The sequence below is a fragment of the Etheostoma cragini genome, chromosome 5 (assembly GCF_013103735.1).
Source record: "Etheostoma cragini isolate CJK2018 chromosome 5, CSU_Ecrag_1.0, whole genome shotgun sequence".
NCBI classification, from domain to species: Eukaryota; Metazoa; Chordata; class Actinopteri; order Perciformes; family Percidae; genus Etheostoma; species Etheostoma cragini.
Genome location: NC_048411.1, coordinates 1,675,774 through 1,698,041, shown reverse-complemented (window position 1 = coordinate 1,698,041; position 22,268 = coordinate 1,675,774). Strand labels below are relative to the sequence as shown.

The 22,268-nt window shown below is 41.0% G+C and overlaps 1 protein-coding gene and 1 long non-coding RNA gene across 14 annotated transcripts in view; one reads left to right on the top strand and one right to left on the bottom strand.

The window, feature by feature from the left end:
* Nucleotides 1–22,268, top strand: part of fbrsl1 (fibrosin-like 1) — a 294,241-nt gene that overhangs the window by 63,340 nt on the left and 208,633 nt on the right. The gene's annotated exons all lie outside the window — the stretch shown is intronic.
* The window catches only part of LOC117944199, a 14,015-nt gene continuing 6,147 nt past the window's right edge, over nt 14,401–22,268 (bottom strand). The window contains exons 2-4 of the long non-coding RNA XR_004656519.1: nt 20,829–20,838; nt 14,746–14,750; nt 14,401–14,412 (exon numbers count right to left, since the gene is read on the bottom strand). This is a non-coding gene — a long non-coding RNA (uncharacterized LOC117944199). The remainder of the gene's footprint in view (nt 14,413–14,745; nt 14,751–20,828; nt 20,839–22,268) is intronic.

Genomic DNA, 22,268 nt, shown 5'->3' with positions numbered 1-22,268 from the left:
AACCCTTCAGTTAACATATTGGCTCCACTTCCCCTATTATGTGGCTGATGTAAACTGCCAGCCCTTTGCTGTTAACTGTTGAAACATGTAAGGGGCTGGCTGATGGAGGAGATGAGCAATCCTAAACAGACTGCATTATTAGGTACACAGCTGGAAGCTTGCAAGCCTCTCATTTGTAGTGCTGCGATGGGAGAATAAACAACGGTGTAATCTCCTCAACTTCAATGATGTAATCAGCGGTAAAAAGAGAAACTGATGATAGGCTGCTATGAATGAGCCACGCGGATGCATACGATAGCGCCACCGTTGTTGTCGTCGAGCTCACTTTCAGTGCATTGTGTGCTTTCTTTGGTGCCATTGTGAAGGAAATGTGCTCATGTTTTACAGCCATGTGGGACCACTTAGACTCAGATAAATGGTTATATGTTGATCTAAATAGGTTTTGTGTTAAGAGTAAGTTTATTGATCTCCACTTGGTAAATGGATTATGTGTTCAATGGTATGTACAATTTGTAAAGGCCAATGTGTTCTATATTCTTGATTATACGCTACATTTGATCCATTTTCACTTCATCCCTGCAGCATTTATTCAAATTTGTCAATATGCCCAATTAATACAGTTAATAAACAATCATGAACTGTATCTGTACTCTGTTGCAAAGCATACGGTATATCCTCTAAGCCCTGACCCTCCGCTGTCAGCATGTTGTTTGGAGAAGCTTTTGTTGGCTGCATGTCAGTATTTAGACTACCTATGATTGGCTGTTTAGGGGCCCACTGAGCTGTGTGGACAAACAGCCGAGTCTCTGATTAATAAGGGGTGAACGGCAGTCTGCAGGCCTATTACTGAGCTCATTAACCTGCCAGCTGCCCCTGAATACATACATACATACACACACACACACACACACACACACACGCACACAGGCAGTTATACACTTTGCTGTAACATACTCCAGTAACTGTAACTGTCATCAAACACTGATCATGTCATGAAAACATTGTGACACAGTCTGCCATGCTATAGATGTTTCAGTTCAATGCATTTTTTCACAGGCCCATAAGTTCAAAGACACATTTATAGAACGTAAGACATTGTCTTTTATTCCCTTTCATTGAATATCCCAATATGCCGAATATGCCAAATGCGCAATATGCAATTGACAATATTTAAAACGGGCCTCTAGCTGTCTATTAATAGCTTCTCATTTCCTATTGATAGTTCATATTTTTTTTATGTAATACTTCCTGAACATGAATTAAAGGTGCATTTCCATATGAAGACATTTGTTCTACTTTGTGAGAATAGCAGGTTCAGGACAGCATCTACATTTGCGGTTGTAAGCAGCAAGCCGAAAAGAGCTTGGTTTGCAGAGAGTAGTAGAGAAAAAAGAAGAGAAAATGAGTCAAGAGTGGCCTGTTACACTAACAAGTGATCTCAGAGAAACCCTAGGGATCAGGTGTCAACGGCCCATCCACATGCTGCATGGATTAAAGCCAAACGTTACCAATCAGCACCAAAGATATCATTCAAGACAAAGAATAGATACATTATTAAGGCAAAGTCACTCCTAATTACTTCATAACTAAAAAGAAATGTCACTGTTTGTTATGCGTCATCACACTTATGTCAACTTAACTACTGGTTAAGTTTTTTTGTTTTTTTTTATCAGCGTATTTATGTATGCCAGTTTAACATGACCGCAAGTAAGTTGTTCCTTTTTTCACAAACAAGGAAGTAGTCAGGTTGTGGTTGCTCAGAAAGCAAAATTACCCAATTAATACATGACCAAACTGTCTAAATGACACCAAACAGCTCGTGCAGCATATGTTTTCCAAATGTAAATGAGCGCACGGAGGATTTCAAAGTGTTCAGAAACATTCCCTTCAACATGTTGTGCAGTGTCTCTGCGCTACACTGAAGCTCTCTGCTTTGCCCTGCCGGTTTTGATGGGTAGAGAATATTTGTGACGCTTGAGTTGTCGGGATGAAGGTTCCCAAGCTTTGAAAGCTGTGCGTGTAAACACAACACGAGCAGTGACCAGTGTTTTCATTCACTCTGAAGCCCAAGGGAGCACATATCTAGCATACCAGTCACTGCATGTCGTTGGATGAATCTGCAGATGTTATATTTCAATCAGGAGAGACTTCATGCAGATATGCAAAGACTTATTGTACATATGCCTACTATGAAATGTACAGTCTTTGAAAATTAGACTCCATCATTATGAAATTAAATATTTTTCAAAAGGGGTAGAAAGCCAAAAGATAATCCCCTGGTGGGGTCTAACCATTGATGGGGGTGTAAGGAGCCTCAAGACCAAACCAAGGCCCCGACGGGAGTGGCCCCCCGAAGGAGGGACCAGGAGCCGGGCGTGATAAAGACTGGGGGTGCAAGGGGGAGAAGGAGGGGTGTGCTCTTAGTCTGAAATGACAACTGAGCAACAGAGAGAGACAGGTTTAAAACAGGAATGTCATGCTGTGATTGGCTCGTAAAATTCATGGCCGCTTTTGATTGGTCAAAATAAAAGTGAACGCCTCTAACAGCTGTTCAGATTAGAGAGAGAAAAGTGATTAAGTTTAGAAGTCTTCCTGAAGGCATTTACACTGTGCTCCCTTACTGCTGAGTGGCGTGTAAATCCCCCATTCCTTGGCCTCGCATGTTAAACCATCATATACGTCTTTAAAGTATTATAGTAAGTGCTATTATTTTATAGCTCTTTTTAAGAACCTATTACAGAAAAAGGGAAAGATGAAGTAGATGGTATCATTTACAAAAATTATCAATTTTAAGAGTGTATTTAAAATGAGTATATTGAATGGATGCGAAAAGGACTTGAGTTTGGATGGGTTATTATTTGGTTTGATGTAGATAGAAGGAAACAAAATACATAGATGGAAAAGAAGAAAAAAACACTTAACTGTGTGTTTGTGTGTGTGTAGGCATGTATGTATGCATCTGTGTCTGTGTTTATGCATGTGTTTATGTGAGTGTTGGTAGGTAGATATGCGGTACATGTATGTGTACATGTAAACATGTATGAATAAGTGAAGCATCACATTTTTTATATTTAACTAAATGATAAAAATAGAAAAAAGGGGGTAGGACCAGAAAACTTCTTCCTACTCCTTTTTTAACGTGGGAATTTCTTATTTGAATCACTTACAATAATTTTGGAAGATTGTGCTGAGATGTACATACACATTTTATTGTGTGTTTGTGTGTGTGTGTGTGTGTGTGTGTGTGTGTGTGTGTATATATATATATATATATATTATTTATTTATTTATTTATTGCGGGGTCTAAAATAGGAATGGTATCACTTTAAGTTCATCATTAAAAGAAATGCAATACACTTATATAGGAGACAAGGATTAAATATTAAATATCATTTATTTAATGCCTTAAAATGCTCATATGGTTGTCATCACGTGCCAGTGTGTAGGAGAAGGCGGGGGGGATTTGCACACTGAGTGACCTGGTCTTGAAGAAGAAAAGAAGACGACTTCTGCGGTTTGGCAGCATTCCAGGTTCCCACCTAATGAGAAGGGAGAGCTGTTTCAGTTTTTCAATCATTTTTAAAAAATAACATTTTCATCAATACATAAACTACAAACTAAATATTTCAATTGAAGGACTAGCTTCAATGTACACAGTGTAAATGCTTAAAAATGTTACATCATTTCAATGAAATAATCTTGGATATTTTGGTGGCACAGCTGCGTTTGAATCTCTGTTAGAGCAGCAGAGGAAGTTATGTGTCTAATAAATTCTGCGATCTGTACTGAGGTTTTTGTGTAGAGTACCAAGTGAGCACTTACTACTGGAATACTAGACTCAAGTGCAGTGTCAAGGCTGAGACACTCTAGAGAGCTAAATACTTCTTCTCAACGCAGGTGCTTTGATGAATGCTGACACCTACGTCTGCCGACCCGCTGCGTGTTAGGTTCCCAGACACGCTTCTCTATTGTGGGATGACTAGATAATATGGCAATTTTCATTTCGGCTCAGACTATTACTTATTACTAAATGCAAGCAGTGAACCTTTTCCTCCAAGGAAAGAAGACTTGTTCTTGTGCAGTACTCAACTCAGTGAGTTAACATTAAGTTGACATTATTACAGTATGCTACTATTTTGAATATGGCTGCACATCGCATATGAAGCACAGCATGATTATCCAGCTTTCTCTCTATGAAGTTTCCATGACAGTGGAATGCGCAGGTCGGGAAGGTTGCAGAAGAGATAAGCACTACTTACCATATTCAGCGCCGTTTGAACTAGGTAATTATATTCAGCTGGAGACATTTTGGCCCTCCCTCTCCCCCTGTTTCTTTACAGCTAGTTGAAGCGCTGGTGTTGAGCTTTACCAAGGCCGCTTTTGTCCCGGTTAAAGCTTCTAGACAACACTTATCAGTGCAGTGTGAGATCCCTGCCTGCCGGAGCATAGAGCACGGCCCCGAGGGCATCTTATCACTCCACTGGCAATCACAAATATCAACAGAGAGAGATGGGCTTCTCAGTTCTCTCTGTGGGGAGCCCTTCAACGGAGAGAGACGGCTTCTTTCTGCAAACACTTCTGACTGGCAGCCTGGCACACAGGCAAACATAAAAATACAGAGAGAAACCAAGACCTGTTGACAGACAGATGCCTGCAACCCACACAGAGAAGTGTTGGTCTCTTTCTACACATGCACTGATTGACAGATTGGCAGGCAAGATGGAGAAGAAGGCAGACAGAAAGCTGACATATGCATATAATGCTCATGTAGGGACGTTGATGCAATTTTGCACATGCACACACACACACATACCACACTCCCACACAGCTGTGTTGTGTGCCTGCAGTCGTGCCACATTTTTTTCTTTGAGCCCAGGAATGGCGAGCTCCACACATGGATTTACAACATGTTATTGAATTCCAAAATGACATGCTCACAATGAATGAGTCATTTTTTCACTCATTTGTTGTGTTGCCCTGACAAAATGACCTTGGCGTTTCAGACCAGCAGCACATTATTCATGTGGAGCAATGGCAGGAGGACAGGTCTATAAGGACGGAGCTAAAAAAACTACTGTCACCAGTTTGCGGTTACGGTGGTGACTATGGTTACAGCAATCGAGCGAGTGTACTCAAATAGATTGTTTTCTCTTCATTATGTCTGCTACAGTTTTGTTTAGCACTACACCTTCATTTCTTTTCACCATAATGCTACATTTGAACATTGTGTTGAACTGCATTTAAAAATACATTTTGACATGCTGAGATATAGATCCTATTGGAGGAGGGCCAGTTCAGTTCTGTTTGGCTTCCTGTCTCAAACGTCATCTTTACTCTCCCACCATGGTTACTACCACTAACAGAGACATCGCCGTCTATTTCAGTTGTTAGTAAAATAACACAAAGCTGGTGTCATGTAATTACATGAAGTCAGTCTGTACTATATGATGAATGTATACCACTTAGTGCTGGGGGCAGATGGTATTTTATTATGCTGTCAATGATTCAGGCCAAACAGACGAGCCATTTGTCTCCATATTGTAACGAGTCAATGTTTTGAAACTGTAATTACCTTTTGGATCGGTTGACAAATGACAAGAATAGGAGCATAACAGTAGACACCCACCGCCCCATGCTCCAACACAAACATGCACACACATCTCATGACGGAGTTTGATCGTGGTGACCTTTAAGCCCTGCTGTCACATCACTATTGATTCTCTTCCTGGATCAGACCTCATTATGTGTGCAAATAATGAGGTCTGATTCAGGAAGAGAATCCGTTAAAGCATGATTCTTGCTCCACCAGCCCAACCTTACAACATACAACCTTATCACAGCTGAATATTTCATCACTGTGGTCAGCCCAGTCGACCATAGACAAGACTTGATTAATCTGATTCAACTATGTCAATTCTTAATAAGGGCCGCCCCGAATCTTTATCTTTTAGTTCTGAATGTGTTATGAGTCGGATGGATTACATTTACACCTGAAACTAAAATCACATATAGCAATGGAAATTATTCAGAGCTTCTGGTTTCTGTGATTCTAGGTAGGGCTGTACAATTAATCCCAATTTAATCAAAATTGCAATATGGACTAGTGCAATATCTAAATCACAAGGGGGGGGGGGGGGGGGGGGGGGGTTAAAGGCAAAATACAAATGAAAAACCATTCTGAATTATTCTGAAATATTGTGGTGCTGCAGTGACCTCCTAGCCTACAAGTCCTATCCTACAGACTTAAGTATATTTGTTTGATACAGATCCACGCAAAAATCACAATATAATCATGAAAATGAGAATGATTGTTTAACCATTCCCGTCAATATCGTGACTCATAACGCAATTGCAATAGCAGTCAAAGATAATCGCAATAAGATATTTTCCTCATGTCATGCTGCCCTAATTCCAGGCCACTTTACACATTGTTGTTTAAGTGGCAAAACAAAATTTTTAATGAATATATTGTCGAGCAAAATCTAGCATTGTCAAAACAGATTTATAACAATTTTGTGGCCGATTGTATCTCTGACCTTTTGTCAATGCAATTCAGTGCACCAAACTTGCATTGACATCTGCATTTGATGTGCTTTTTATGGTATTTGCTCAGTCCGAATACAATCCAGTCACGCAGGATGCCTTAAAGCCTTGAAGTCAAGTTTAACAAGGCTCACAGAGACACCCAGCTCTAAGTGATGCAGTCTGTCCACACACGAACACTCAGAGGAAATGATACAAAAAGCTATTGTGTGTATATACCCTCCCCCAGAAAAAGAAGGTAACATTTAAAGGGAGTGAGTCAGGAGGATAGAGGAGAGCTTGCTTAAAGGACCGTCAGAAAGCTGCAGTGTTTTGACTTTAGGTAAATGTCACAGTAATGTCAACTGCTTCCAATCCATAAAAAGAGGAGAGGAAGGTTAAGTTGTTTTTGTTTGCTGGTGGGGGGGTTGTTGCCGAGTGGGTATAAGGATGAATGTGATTTTTATTATCATTATTCTTTGCAAGCCAAGGAAGACATCTCTTTGACATGGTGATTTGGATGAACTATCAGCAGGATTTAGTTGCGGTGATGAGAGAATTTGTGTTTTTTGCTATTAACTTTTAGGAAGGTCAGCCATGAGTCGGCAGTGTGCAATCAATATTACATGTTTGCTCTTTTCACTGTTGAGATCCTGCCTTTCTTACAGGGCGCTTTTGTATCCTGACATCTTCAGCAGTCTTTTTTTACTGTATATACTTATACTTTCCAATACGCAGTTATACACCACTAATAAGAACACTGCTGGCTCAAATAACACATTAATATAGTCACTGTTTGCCTTCTGCAGCTCGCAGTACTAGGCTGGGCTTTAAACGGGGCCAAATTAACATATTCAACTGCACAAAAATATTGACATTTGAATTCTCTATCATCATTTGTGATATATAGTTATTCCTCATTTCTGTAAAGATTTATAAATTGTCACAGAGGCTCATCATAGGAAGAAAGGCTGGCCTGAGATTCCTGGGCCTGGAGCAGGAAACACGATGCATTTACATACTAATTGAATTTATGTCCATGGTGCAAATTGTGCCAACAAAACAGCAGGCATCTGCTTTACAGGTATGGAAATGTTTGTGAAAGCAATGAATCAAAGGAGCACTGAAGTTCCAAAAGTGTATCTTGTTTTTCTTTATTTTCTAATCTGTCTGGAGATGATATGGCATTTGCATGAATAAGTCCGATAAGACATTTTCTCTGGTTATTTAACGGTACAGTAGATGTCTTTAATAAGAGTGAGTATGTAACATGTCATTAAGAGAGAGTTGCATTACACATACATTTATTTGTAGCCTTAATGTTGTTAGGCAAGTGAGTTTATAGTCTCTTCTTCACTTAGCAAGCCCTAAAAGGATTTACTGCATTATCGGATCGCTGAGCAAATCAGCCGACCAGATACACAACTGTAGGGTTTAAATTCTGCTTTAATGGAAGTATTGCATGATGCATTTTCATTCCATTTGTATTAGATACAGCATAGTATCGCAATATTTTCAGTGGCAATACTGTATCAATACACATGCGCCACGTATGGATCTATTATTACATATGTGTTGGTCAGTTTGTCTGCTTGACAATCCTATTTTGCAGCAATAAAACTGAAGTGATATGAACAAAGAGAAAGGTTTCTATTTAGACAAAACAGATGTTTCCTTTTGGGGACATCATTTGAAATTTGGAAACATTAGAAGTTGGAAAAAAGATAATAAATTGCAATATATCGCAGAAATTTGCAATATGTTTAAAATCGCAATATCGTATCGTGGCTCAAGTATTGTGATGAAATCATATCGAGAGTCGTGAGTGATTCCCACCCCTGGTTTTTATGAGAGAAAAATGCTACAGAGACTGGAGAGATCTCATCCTTGGACCATCAGTATCTCAGAGAAAGTCTCCCAACTGGACTGAGAACCTTTTTTCTGATATTCAAAGTTCTGCATTTGAAAATGTATCCAAAGAACCTTAAATCTTGGTCGACCGATTGGGTTCACCATATCAGGACAAGTGAGATAATCTCTTGCAGAGTATTTAATATTTAACTCATTGCTCCCTTCGTGATAGATAGCAGATAGCTATGAATGGATGACTTGGATGAGAGGCGAGAAAGAGGAGACCACCATCTTTTGAAGATAAAAGTTTACTTATCAACTCTTCACTTTTTAACATTTACTGTATGGGCGGCTGTGTCTCAGTGGTAGAGCTGCCAATTGGAAGGTCTGTAGTTTGATCCCTGGCCTTGCAGTCCCATGTCGAAGTGTCCCTGGGCAAGGCACTGAACCCTGAGTTGCCCCTGGTGCTGTGAGATGAGTGAGTGTGTATCTGATGAGCATGTGGCACCTTGTACGGCAGCCTCGGCCAAAGAGTCTGAATGTGTGTAATGGTTCCTGTACTATGTAAGGGTTAGGAGTAGTTGCTAAGACTAGAAAAGCGCTTTATAAGAACAGTCCAATTTCCTCCTTAGCTGTGAGAGAGGCGCGGTAAAATCACTCCAGCAGAATGTAATAGGGATGAAATGAGGTGCTAGTTGGCTGAATAATGGGTACAGGATTGGCAGTGCCTGTTTTATAAGGCAGTTTGAATATTAAGTTGCCGGACATGAGGGGAATAGACCTTTTAGAAGTCTATGTCCTGATGTCATTACTCCGGCCGAGGGAGACCTGGAGAGACTGAATGGATGATGGTAGAATTAGTTCCCCGGAGAGTCAGTAAAGATATATGCTTCACTTCATTTGACAGTCTTTGAACATAAGTATGTGTGTGATATTACTTTTTATAGAGGCTGTAAAACGTTTTGTTGTATAAAGAGACCCAGATCCAGGTCAGCTGAGGCCTGGGCTTGTATTGGCAGGCCCAGACACACTGCGGCTGCCAACTTTCCCTGTGAAAACGTAAACACAACTAGCACACAGCACTGCTCTGAGCATAATGCCCCGTGGAAAGGCTGAAGCAGAACCTGGCAGCGGCAGGGACTTGGAGGACGCATTTTCCTCTGTATAAAGTGATTGTGTGGGCAGTGTTTTCATGCAAAGCATCAAACTTCTGGCAGCCAGATTTGATGGAGGGAATGTGTCACCGAATGGGTGTCATACCCCAGGGGGGAAGAGGTTTCTGGGTGGGGGCCATATCATGAAGAACCTGCGCCGAATCAGAGAATACATGTGGAGACTGATACATGAGGAGCAGAAGAGTTTTTTTGGCAGTACCCACGTGCTTGCTCTTGATCCCAGTATACAGTTTTAAAACCAGAAGTCTGCCTTTGTAACACAGCACTGTCAAAGTTGCTGCCCCTCACTTTTTTCCCAGTAGATCTTCTTTGCCCTGCACCTGACCTGATGCTCCCTGTGGCCGTCTATTCTCTTGTCTACTTCTCCCACATTCAGAGCCATGCAAATGAAAATTCATTTCTGTCAGAGCGTCTTTTCCGTCTACTCCATCAGAGTTGTGAGGCAGAGTCAGCTGTCAATTGCAGATTACAGCGTGCTGTTGTTGGAGAGAGAAGCTCATTGTGTTTATCTGCAGTGACAGCTGGCTGCAGGCAGCAGGGGGAATAGATCTGTCACTGTGCCTAGTTTGCCTGTGATCTGGCATCTGCCCACACATTCCACCTTTGGCTGGGCTGGCTGTAGTACACCTCCGCTCTGTCTTTACTTACTCTTCTTTGCTTTCCTCTCATTCTTCTCATCCTTCTCTTCCCTCTCGGCGCTATGCAGGATCTCTTGCAGGAATGTCCTTTCTCAGCATTAGATGTGTGCCGTCATGACCTGCGTTGACTGAGGGCGACTAGCGTTCTGGGTTATTCAATGACTTGTTAATTTAACACGTACAGTACTTACTGAAGGCGATGCAGTGTGGTCCACTCTGACCGGAGTTATACAGCAGGTGGGCCAAATTCTCCCTTTCCTTTCCTTCTTGTGTTTGCCAATTACTGCTCCTTGCCTCCAGCATACAGGCTCCCTGATGTCCCGTCAGGCAGGAGTGCCTATTCACTGTGATTATTTCAGCATGCAAGCAGTTGAGCTGCAATAGAAAAAGGCAGCGAGATGAATCGCAGTTAGCCCTCCGCTCTGATTCCACTCTTAATTTTCACAGAGGGGGGGCTCCTGTAAAGAATCGCTGGCCTTGTAACAAACAACAAACCTGCTCCTCTGTCACACAGGGCTTCATGAGGGCTGCACGATGAGCTGCCAGCTGTTTCTTTTCCATCATTTGCAGGGCTGGTTTCAGCTCCCCTTTTTTACAACTGCCACAGGGCAGAAAAAAACAGATCCTGTACCAGGGGCTGAGCAAGGGTCGACACTGAGGAAATTCCTCTATTTGTTAACTCAAAGGTTTGTTTGTTTTTGGCTGATTCACTTAGCGCTAGCCGTCTGTTCACACCCTCGCTGCGGCATTTGATGTGTGTCTCTTCGCTACTTGTGCGGTGTTGTGTTGACATTTGACCAGAGTGCTTCTGTAATCTGTTTTTCTCCTCTAGCTGCCTGTGAGCAGGAGCTGTATAAACATGTCCTTCCTCCACAGGAGGCCAACGGATCACTCCTCATTACAGGGAAGGCAAGGAGACGAGAGGCGCACAGCCACTGCCGCTGTCTGATCCTACTCAGTGGTAACAGGCCTGACGCAGGCACGCATGTAGGGGCGGATCGGCCATCGGGCAATTCTGGCAAATGCCAGAAGGGCCGGACCATTTTTTTAAAAATGTGGGCCGGTCAGATCCTTTTTTGAATTTACAAAAAAAAAATGTCTTTACAGGCATAGAATGGATTTGTATCGCTTAGTCTATTTCTCTAAGGTTATTATAATAGTAATATGCATATATATAATAGCATTCAAAAAAAAAAAACTTTGAAAAAAGGACACAAAAAGCGTCAAAAACCTTGGCAAAGAAATACCAAACGTCTAAAAAACTGAGAAAAATCTGACAAAAACATCAGGAAAAAGCTCCGAAAAAGCAGGTGACAAAAAGGAAAAGAAAAAATTCCAACAAAAGTTTGACCCAGAAAAACAAAAACAACAGGAAGATAACACAAGGGTTAAGACTTTTCCTGCAGGAAATGCCACCCATTAGTGACAGATGCATCCAGCCTGTGATCACATTAGTCTAAAATCACATTACAAAGAACAAGACACCATTTGTTATTTGCAACTGCAAGATTTCTCTGTAATTTTATAATAACCCTAAAGAAATCCCCTCACTTTCTACTCCGCAGCGAAGTCTTTCACACAGATTAAGATGAGACTTTAATGAGCCCTATTGGGAAAACGGGTCGTTGTTGCAGAAAAATGATTTAAATAACCTGGATAGAGAAGGAAGAGAGAATACAAATGAATGTTAAACAAATGAGCAGACTAAACATACCAGAACGGTGATAAACCACACCAGTACTTATTAGAAGCAAAATAATGAGAATTAAATGTATGCATAACAACAATGAAGAGCATACAGAGCCTCTAGTCTCTGTTAGTGATGTGCACAGATGGCACAGATCTGGGGGTGTTTGTATAGATAAACTGTGTATGGATTCATGCTGTAAGGGATGTAAAAAAGCTGTTTAATTGTCAATTAATTTACTTCATTTGCATCTACATGTATGCCGATGCAAATGAGGGGCTGCAGATTTTAACATTTGTATTACTAGCTGCTGGTAATACTGTGAAGCACAACACCATGGGTCACTTTCTACTGTATTTAATGTAAATTGTTGCTTTTATTTATCAAGGGAATATGAAATCAAAGCACTCATTCTTCCATACCTTTGCCCTGCTTGGCTTTCAATCTCTCAGCATTTATTTAGAGGACCTCATGTGAAAACTAAGTGAAAATTAAATAAAAAGGAAAATCAATAATGCATGAACCAAGTCCCATTTTGCAGTAATAAAACCATATGCAGTGCAAACATTCTGTAATGTTACAGTTTGTTATTTTTATGGCTTCAAAGGACACGTGGATCTATTTCTTGTCTCTTTATGACATGCCACCAGGAAAAGCACATTGGAAGCTGTCCTCCCCCCCCCGTTCGCCCCATAAAGGCTGAGTCCTGTATCGGCCCTTTGCTGCGTGTCATCCTCCATCTCGCTCCCCCTTACCTGTCTATCCACTTTCACTTTAATAAAGAGAAAAGCCCCCAAAAAATCTTAAGAGTGAATGATCATGAGAAATACGTACAATGTGTACGGCTATATGAGACATGCTAGCATGTCTCTCTCTCTCTCACTTTCTATCATCTCCAGTAATTATTTACATCCCTCAGGAGTGAGCTGTCAGGCAGTCCGGACTGCAGGGGGAGGGCTCTGTGTTCTCTTTTCTCCTGACACCGTTGTCATGTCTCTCTCTTTTTGTTCCTTCCAGTGGAGTGGCTTGATGCCGAGGCCTCAGGTAACATCTAATAGACCCCCCTCTCTCATCCCCTCACCACTACTCTGTACCTGTTAAACACAGAATTAAAGTGCACTCGGCAGGGTGCAATTATACAGCCAGCACTGTTACATCCAGAGTTAAACACAGCCCTCTCTCTTACTCTGTTGCAGGCCGCTGCAGCCTGGAGGTAATTGCATTGCTGTCAGCCCTTGGTAGATGAGTTGCCAGCGCAATTGCTTTACGGTTTGACCTCTGGTTTTTCAAACAAGCACCCTGGTCAAGGATCTGCACTGAGCAGATGAGGGATGAGAGGGCGACTGGTGTATGCATGGGTCTCTGCTCGTGTGTTTCTGGTCAGTGGTAGCAGGATAAATATGTCAGTCCTCTAATGCACTGTGTTGCCCCCGTGTCTTATTTTGTCCTTTACCATGTCTCAAAGTGCAGTTCTCAGCATCCGAGTCAATTGAATTGCTAAGTATATTAGATGCACAGGGATTTGTCTTGGTGACATTAGTACAGCGATAGCAGTACATACTGATACACATGGTTCAAGGACAACAGGACATGACACACAGCACAGACTCAGTGCCACACGCTACACCACACACACTTTATTTTTCTCTTTTGGACATATTATTCTCAGCTTGGTGTTTTCATCTTCTCCTGCTCCTCTGCTGCCAAAATAAACAGGATCACAAGTTACTAGCTTGCAATTTGGCTACCAAGAACATTTGAACATTTAAACTGAAAGACAAAGCAATTTATCATGTTGGAATTGGTATTGTGAACTGTTTCTCTCTGTCCTTCATCATCCCTCCAACCTAGGGAATAATGTTACACCTTCTTTTTTTGCAATTTCCAAATCGCAAGAACCAAGGTTCTGACTGTTACACTGATTATTAATAATGTCTTCACAACCTCTAGGATGTGATATAATTATTTTGCATTTGCTGGCTGTAATTTTTTCTCCAGCTGAAACTAATCAAAATTAATTCTGGGAGCTGACAAATTTACAAAATGAAAAGTGTGTGTGTGTTGTGTGTTAATAAACCCTTGACCTGCCAGTAATATGCTACAATCAGCTTCATGGAGAGGTGTTAAAAAAGACCAACAAAGTGGCAAGTCTTTCTTTACATAAACAATCTACAGTAGCAGAAGATGATTGCATGATGTCATCCACAGACAGGCAGTTAGCAGCTAGCTCGTTAGTGGTCATTAGCGTGCAAATCACCAACAGCTGGTGGATAGGAATCAATTCTCATTTCCAGTTGAACTTTTAGGCACATTACATTGGAAATGTTTTAATGGTCCCATGACATGGTGCTCTTTGGATGCTTTTACATAGACCTTAGAGGTCCCTAATACTGTATCTGAAGTCTCTTTTATATAGACCTTAGTGGTCCCTAATACTGTATCTGAAGTCTCTTTTATATAGACCTTAGAGGTCCCTAATACTGTATCTGAAGTCTCTTTTATATAGACCTTAGTGGTCCCCTATAACTGTTTCTGAAGTCTCTTTTACATAGACCTTAGTGGTCCCTAATACTGTATCTGAAGTCTCTTTTATATAGACCTTAGTAGTCCCCTAATACTGTATCTGAAGTCTCTTTTATATAGACCTTAGTGGTCCCCTAATACTGTATCTGATGTCTCTTTTATATAGACCTTATTGGTCCCCTAATACTGTATCTGAAGTCTCTTTCCCAAAATTTAGCCTTGGTGCAGAATTCCAGCCACTAGAGCCAGTCCCACAATGAGCTTTCCTTAGTATGTGCCATTTCTGAGTCTGGAGCTTTTGAGGAATGAGGGGGGCAAGGTGGAGGCTGGGTGTGTGGCCTTGACCAACTGCCACTGCTCGTTTGAAAGCCAGGATGTCTCTCTCTCATGGGGGGGCAAATTCTCTTGGCGGGCATAGCAGCGAAAGGGGAGGTACCCTCGCCCCTTTTGACCTCATAAGGAGCAAGATTCCAGATCGGCCCATCTGAGTTTTCATTTTCTCAAAGGCAGAGCAGGATACCCAGGGCTCAGTTTACACCTATAACCATTTCTAGCCACAGGTGGACCATAGGCAGGCTGGGGGAACTCATATTAATGTTAATTTTCCTGCCATGGGACCTTTAGGTTTACCACCTTTTTTGTGTAGATACTTTGGGAACAAGCTGTAACCACAACATTGGTATATCACTGGTTTATGTTGTTAGCAAAGTAGTTGCCTTTGAACACCTCTAGCAGGAGTCTTGTTTCTGGCCCCAGGTGAGTGGAAATCTGAAGGTTTTGTTATACAAAACTTTACAAAGGTTGCAGGACATTACTGTAACAGCAAGCTACTGAATTATTTTATCTCATTATTATTTCATGTACAGTAGGTGCAAGTTAAAGCTGCGATAGGCCTTTTATTTTTGGCATTGTTGAGTAAAGATTCCATAATAGTCCCTCAGCATATGGTAATTCAAGTGGTCTGAACACTAGACTTCTGCTCTCTCCTCCTCTAGGCTCCGTTATCAGGCTTTAAAAAATCTAGCCCATGATGGGCAGCTTTGGCCAGTTACAGGTCATTCAGAGAGAGAGAGAGATCGTTATTATTGGCAGTTCTGCACATGCATATAAATGCCCATGCCAAATGCAGGCTTGGAGTTCAATTTATAGATGATAATTGCATTTTTAATCAAAATCACAATATTTGTCAGAAGAATCCCAGTTGCATATTTTCCACAAATTGTTAAGCTCTACTTTATGCCTCTAACCTTTGTCTGCAGTTACAATACGCACACACACACACACACACACACACACAACACACACAACACACTCACACACACTCGGAGTTGTCAGGGTTGACCACCTGAAGCAGTCAAGGGATGGGGGAGATGTGGGAGAAATGCCAGGCTGACAGCTGAGGAGGGGACAGGTGTGTGTGTGCGTGTGTGTGTGTGTGTGTGTGTGTGTGAGACGATGAGGGAGAGAGCTTTATTGCACGTGTGAATTTGAGTGCCTTACCACATTGTGTGCTGCGTGGGAAAGAATGAGGCTGCTTTACTGTGTGTTTGCGTGTGTGGTGTGAGAAGAGGATATAAGTGGAAGTAAAAGAAGTACAGTGTTAGTGTTTTCCAAAGGCAAAATGAGACTTTTAAGCCAAACAGAAAGGAAAAGCAAAGTGAACTGCTGAGCTAAAGTAGGATCTCAGGTCAGGTGGCATCTAGAGGAGGTGTGTGTGTGTGTGTGTGTGTGTGTGTGTGTGTGTGTGTGTGTGTGTGTGTGTGTGTGTGTGTGTGTGTGTGTGTGTGTGTGTGTGTGTGTGTGTGTGTGTAATACTGTGAGTGCAAAGCGTAAATAAACCTGGAGCTGGGGGTTCCTAATGGAAGCACAAACACACACACAGAAGGAGGTTTCTTCAAAACTCTGTATGTGTGTGTGTGCAAACACCGCGTCAGGCTCATTCATTTAGCAAACAGTTGTGGGCTGACTCAGTTGTGTGGGAGCCCTCTGGGGCGGCTTTGAGCACCAACAGAAGCGCTTGTTTTTGTTGCCTCCGAGACGATGCCTCAGCTCATTTTCCTCCCTGTCAAACATAATCACCATGATTTCACTTTTGGTAATAGTCTGAATATTCAAATATTTAACATCTGTTCACATGACAGGTTATGTCTTTTTTTTAACAGGGAGTTTAAACAACTCAGTACTTCTTGTGGCTCAGACAGTTAAAGGGACAATGATACATAAGTTGTACTACCCTGTCTTTGTCTATCTCCTGTTGATTTATCTTTGTGTGTAGTGTACATGTTGTAGTTGATCTCTTCTTCAAATGACACAGGGAATACATTAATGTAAATGCACCAGTTTCTTTGGGATTAAAATAATACAGTCGACCCAAATCCTCAGGGTTTTGAGTTATTTCCAAGAGAGGACTTTGAGCTGGTTCAGATGAAAAAAAATAAAAAGATCTGATATTCTGATACATTGGCTGATATATATTTGTTTGAAAAATCAAGAAACGCGGAACAAAAGAAAGAGATTTCCATAGCATTAGTTATTTGTAGTTATTTATGAGTTATCACTAAAATAATATAATTAGTTTCATTGTCACAACAGATCAGAGGAACATCAAAATATATTAAGGTTCTGAGAAATAAAATGTTTAAAAATACAAATTTAAGATATGAAATTTGAAGTCCTTTGAACCAAAATACAAGAAAATTGGTGTCCTTAAAAGTTGGATTTTTCCTCATTTTTTAATTAAGGCATTAAGATCATTTTCAAAAATATTTTTTTTCTTCTTTTATTCATCTGTTCAGTCAAAATAAGCAGGGGTTCCTAAACTCATGAGCAGCACATATGTGTGTATAGGTTCAGGAAGATTCATCATCATTAAGCCTAAAATCGTAGTACTAATAATAATGAATAGTAATAATTTGAAGAATATGTGTGGTTGTTACTACTTTAGGGAATAGGTGTTACCCTGACTGCAGTGAGATCAGGTTTCTCCCGGTCTGGCTGGGATTCCTCTGCTCTGTCAGCCTCCCGCTGTGTGAACAGAGTCGACTCCTCACACCGGTTCATCTCACAGCAGGACGCGCTCCCAAATTTCGGCTGACATCAAAACACTTCAGCAGTGGGAAGGAAACTTGTTTTTGTGATGTGAGTTTAGATTTGGCTTTGTCGTGGAAAGACAGAGAGAGTGCCTGTCAAACTGAGCGTTCAGCAACGCAGACAGAACAGACGTGTTTGTTAGTAGTCAAAAGCTTGTCGTTTATTGTTCTTGAAGAGGCTCGCCATTAACATCTCGTGTGTGTGTGTGTGTTTTTGTTTTGTTTTTCAGCATTTTTACCCATAAAAAAGATACTTAAATACTCAAAATATATCAAGTTGATTTGTTGACAGTGTGAGAGCAAAATTCCACATTTATGGGAGTTTGTTATTCTGCTCCACCGATGGAAAAAATCTGTTACCGAGGCAACAATTCCTCTCTCTGGAGAGTGTGGAAAGGAGAAACCCGTGGAATGACACCCGGCTATATATTTTGGGGCTGCAGTGTGTGGGCTGAGCAGCAGAGAGCAGGGAGCCTCCTGTGTTAATGGGTGGGAGGTTCACAGGACATATTGGCCTCCGTCCTGTCAGACAATCTACTAATAGTCTGTAGAAGAGCCTGTGGGAGGCGGGACCTGTGATAACTGTCACATTTAATCTCTTTAAAGCTCAAGAATAAGACATTTCTTTTCATTCATTAAAAGTAATTGAAAGTGTTGACGTTTTTGGCAGAGATCAATACACCCAGCTGTGGGGAACCGTAAAGAAACAGGGCCCACTGGTGCCTGCTGGGATGGCAGTGGGATGAGAGTGGCATCAGCTGCAGCAGCAGCAGCCAAGTGATCAGCAGTAGAGCAAGTGAGTTTGACAGCTGAAATGGACTGCTCTTGGTGGCGCGGTCAACTCAGCCAACACGTCAGCTGATGCAGAGCTAAACACCACTTGAGTCTTGGCTGATGTTTTGTTTACACCACAGAAGTGGTCATCAGGTTTACACGTTCTTCAGAATTCAAGCAAGTCACAAATGTGTCCTCAGAAGGTCCTCTACTGCAAATCAACAGTTATTGTAGACTCAAGTGCAACACCCATAAACCACAGACAACATCAATATAAGGAGTGTGTCACTACAAGTAGCATACAAGATGCTAACAAGAGTCTGTCAACACAGTAAAAATGGACCTACTTATCCAAGTTATTTTTATAGTTTATTATTTCACATATTTCAGTACGACGCACATCTGCACTCGGCTAAATTGGGTAGTGACAGAGGATTGAGGATGCATTGTTCACTGGAATACTCGATGTCAAACATCCAATTTCAGCTAGTTATTTTGGGAACAGGCTATTTCCAGGAACAACAGCGGCCTTTCATAAATTGACATCGCTGATGCTTGAAATGTTTAAAGTGGCTCCAGTCTCTCTTTCCTCATTGCGTCTTGAATGTAACAGAGAGCTGTTCCCAGAATGCTTTTCTGAAGTGTAAAAGATAATAGGAGTCCCCTTCCAATGCACTGCACAGTGTGTACATAACAGACATTCTTGGAATAGGCGTTAGTAAATGCATTTAAGCAAATTACACTAAATATATAAGTAGTCTCAGTGAGTATTTAAAGTGTTTTTTTGTGTAGTCTTGCAGTGTTGACTTGTAAAGTCTAATAAATACTGCAGTGAAAGAAAGATGCACAGTAACAGTACATACTGTCAGCCTCCGGTGACACGTAATAAAAAATAAATGAGACAACATTTGCAACACTCCTCCCGTCTTCCTTTATCTTGCCTCTTGTGTCTTGTATTCCTGTAATATGGGGTGCGCTCTTGTTTGCCACAGCTGTTAAACAGATTTAAAGGTGGTGTTTATTGTTGTGCTGCACCGCCCTGTTATCGCTGCATTACCCCCCCCCCCCATTCTTCTCCCCTCAGCACCCGCTGGCCAGATGGTGACACTCCACAAGCTACTTCAGTCCTCGCACAACATGTATGCAACACAAACACACACTCGTAGCAACATACATACACCATTTGGGATTTACTTTACTGCAGCATTCATAAGATAGACGTTTTTACACATATCACATGCAACATAGAAATAGAAAAGCAAAATATTTCAATATATATGAAATATACACTACCAGTCAAATGTTTGGAATATCAGCTGATCTGAGTGGGGGGGCTGATCTTTAATGCAATATCTACATTGTCCATTATCAGCAACCATTCATCCAAAAGGCACACTCTGTATATTAATCTGAATTTAATAATTAAAAAAAAAAAGAACTAACAAAAAAAACATTAGAGAACCCTTTTGCAATTGAGTGCAGTGGTCATTTCTTAGTGACCCCAATTTTTTTTATGTAAATTCCCTATAAGTGGGTGGGCCCGCCTCCTGTGCTTTAGGAAGGCTTAAGGACAGGGATGACTTTCTGTTTCCTGTTGCTTTCTTTCTGATGTGTTTGTTTCTTTTATGGATGGAGGTCTGGTAGTCTAGTTTTTGCAGCTTTAGTTTTTTTGTCAGTTGATGCACTTTTTTTGATAGTTTGGGGGGTTGTGGGAGTTGTGGGTCCGACGGCCCCTTGTGGGTTGGCCCAGGCTTCTTCTAATCTTTTGTTCTCTTTGGCCAGACCTCCAGACTTTCATAGTTTTGGTTAAATCTTTGGTAGTTAATTATTGTGAATAACAACATAACAATTAACTTTACCTTGGGAATGGTGTCCTTAAATATGTTGACAATTACAGTTGAGTTCTTTTGTTGTAACATATTTGGAACACAAGAATATAATAGGAATAGGAAAATAAGAACAAGAGTAATACTAGTAATATGTACACTGTAAACAAGTCTTTTTTTATATACATGCACACTTACAGAATGCAATATAACTTGCTATAGCTGAAACAGCTGTGTGCACATCCATAAACAGCTTGCTCTCTTTTTACATACATCCACTTAAATGGCATGTATTCTTTAACACACACAGTGCACACACAGGGAGTTTTATAAACATGCATATACAGTACATGTTTACATGCAAACAAGCAGCAGGTTACACAGCCATGAGAACACTTAAAGGGTCATAAACCCACAGTTTTATTCCACTAGCTTAAAAAATCCAATTAAAGTGTGCATAGAGCGATAGATGAGGGGGGGAGAGAGAGGAGAGAAAACTATCACCAGCTGTACACAGCCATTGGAAAGCCACCCAATAGGATTTTATACTATTAAACACATCAAACTCTAGAGATTCCTTTCATACCATGCTCGCCTGCACAATATCTGTTTTCCAATTTTGAGTACAGCTGATTTTGATAAATATCTAACAAAGCACAACCTGAAATAACAACAGCCTCTTTCAGCTGCAACAGGTTAAGTATCAAGATGCTTTCCACCAGAACTAGCAGCCCCTGACAGACAGTCTGTATCCTTTGCGTTCCACTTCTGGGATTGCTCCGGCGCTGCAGAAAATTCTGCCGGTTGTGTTTATTTTCCGTTACCTTCCTTTGTTTCTGTGTTGGCGTTCTAACTTCTGGTGGATTTCTTAGGACTATGGTGACCTGGTCCTCAGATCTCTGCAGGGTAAATCCAGACAGCTAGCTAGACTATCTGTCCAATCTGAGTTCTTTCTCACACGACTATTTTGCAGCGGCTCTGAGCAGAGATCAGCACCGCCCACGACGATTCTGATTAGTTTAAAGAAATGCTAATAAACCAGAGCAGGTTTTCTTCCCATCCGCCAAGGCTGTTAGGAGTAGCCAGACCCTCCTCCAGACCCTCCTTCAGTGAGCTGTGGAGGAGGGTCTGGCAAAGCGAGACTACTACAGACATGACTGAGTCTTACATGCAGGACTTATTTTCCAATGCTGCATGGTTTATGCCTGCTATCAACATAATCGTTCTGAAAGGCGTGCTGTACGATCACGATAAAGTCAGGATACCTTTCTCAAGTACTCCTTGCAATGTAGCACTTTAATATTTTAACTTTAGCAGGTACATTTTTTAATTAGTGTGGCCTATATAGTTCCGTCTGAGTCAATACTGAAATAATTAGTCATTAGTTTGTGTCAGTGTTAAACTGACACAAATAGTGGGAGTGAAAGAGGGATGGATGACTCATCAGTTATTTTATTTCTCTTTTTGTAGGTGGCAGATCACTGGCGAGAAAACTAGATTTCACAGTTTACCTAGATTTTATTGAACCATCTTTTAAGGTCTTGAATAGCAATCATGTGCTAAAATGAGTAAATTACTAATTATGTATTTTGAATGGCGTTGTGATGGAGTTGAATGTTTAGAGTAAAATATTAACTCAATTGCCACTAAGCACTAGTGTCCAGTTAATAAAATATGAGTTGATGAATAATTGTTATGACAAGCCAAAGTCTACTGAAAATATCACTTTGCAGTGTTATTACTTTCAAGTTGATGCTTTTACCCACAAGCCACCCTGACAGTTATTCCCACACGTTCCCATTTCAGCGTTATGTGCACAGCTGCAAAACAGGAAAAGCAAGTGCAGGGACCAACAGGGGTGGGGGGGGAATCGATACAGCATAGTATCGCAATATTTTCAGTGGCAAAACTGTATCAATGCACAGGCGCCAAGTATGGAAATATTACTATGTTTGTGTTGGTCCGTTGGTCTGCTTGACAATCCCATTTTGCAGCAATAAAATTGAAGTGATATGAACAAAAAGAGAGAAAAAAACAAAGTTTCCTTTTGGGGACATCATTTTAAATTTGGAAAAATTAGGTTTTAATTGCAATATATCGCAGAAGATTGCATTATGATTAATATCGTATCTTGGCATAAGTATCGGGATAATATCGTATGGGGAGGCGTTTGGTAATCATCC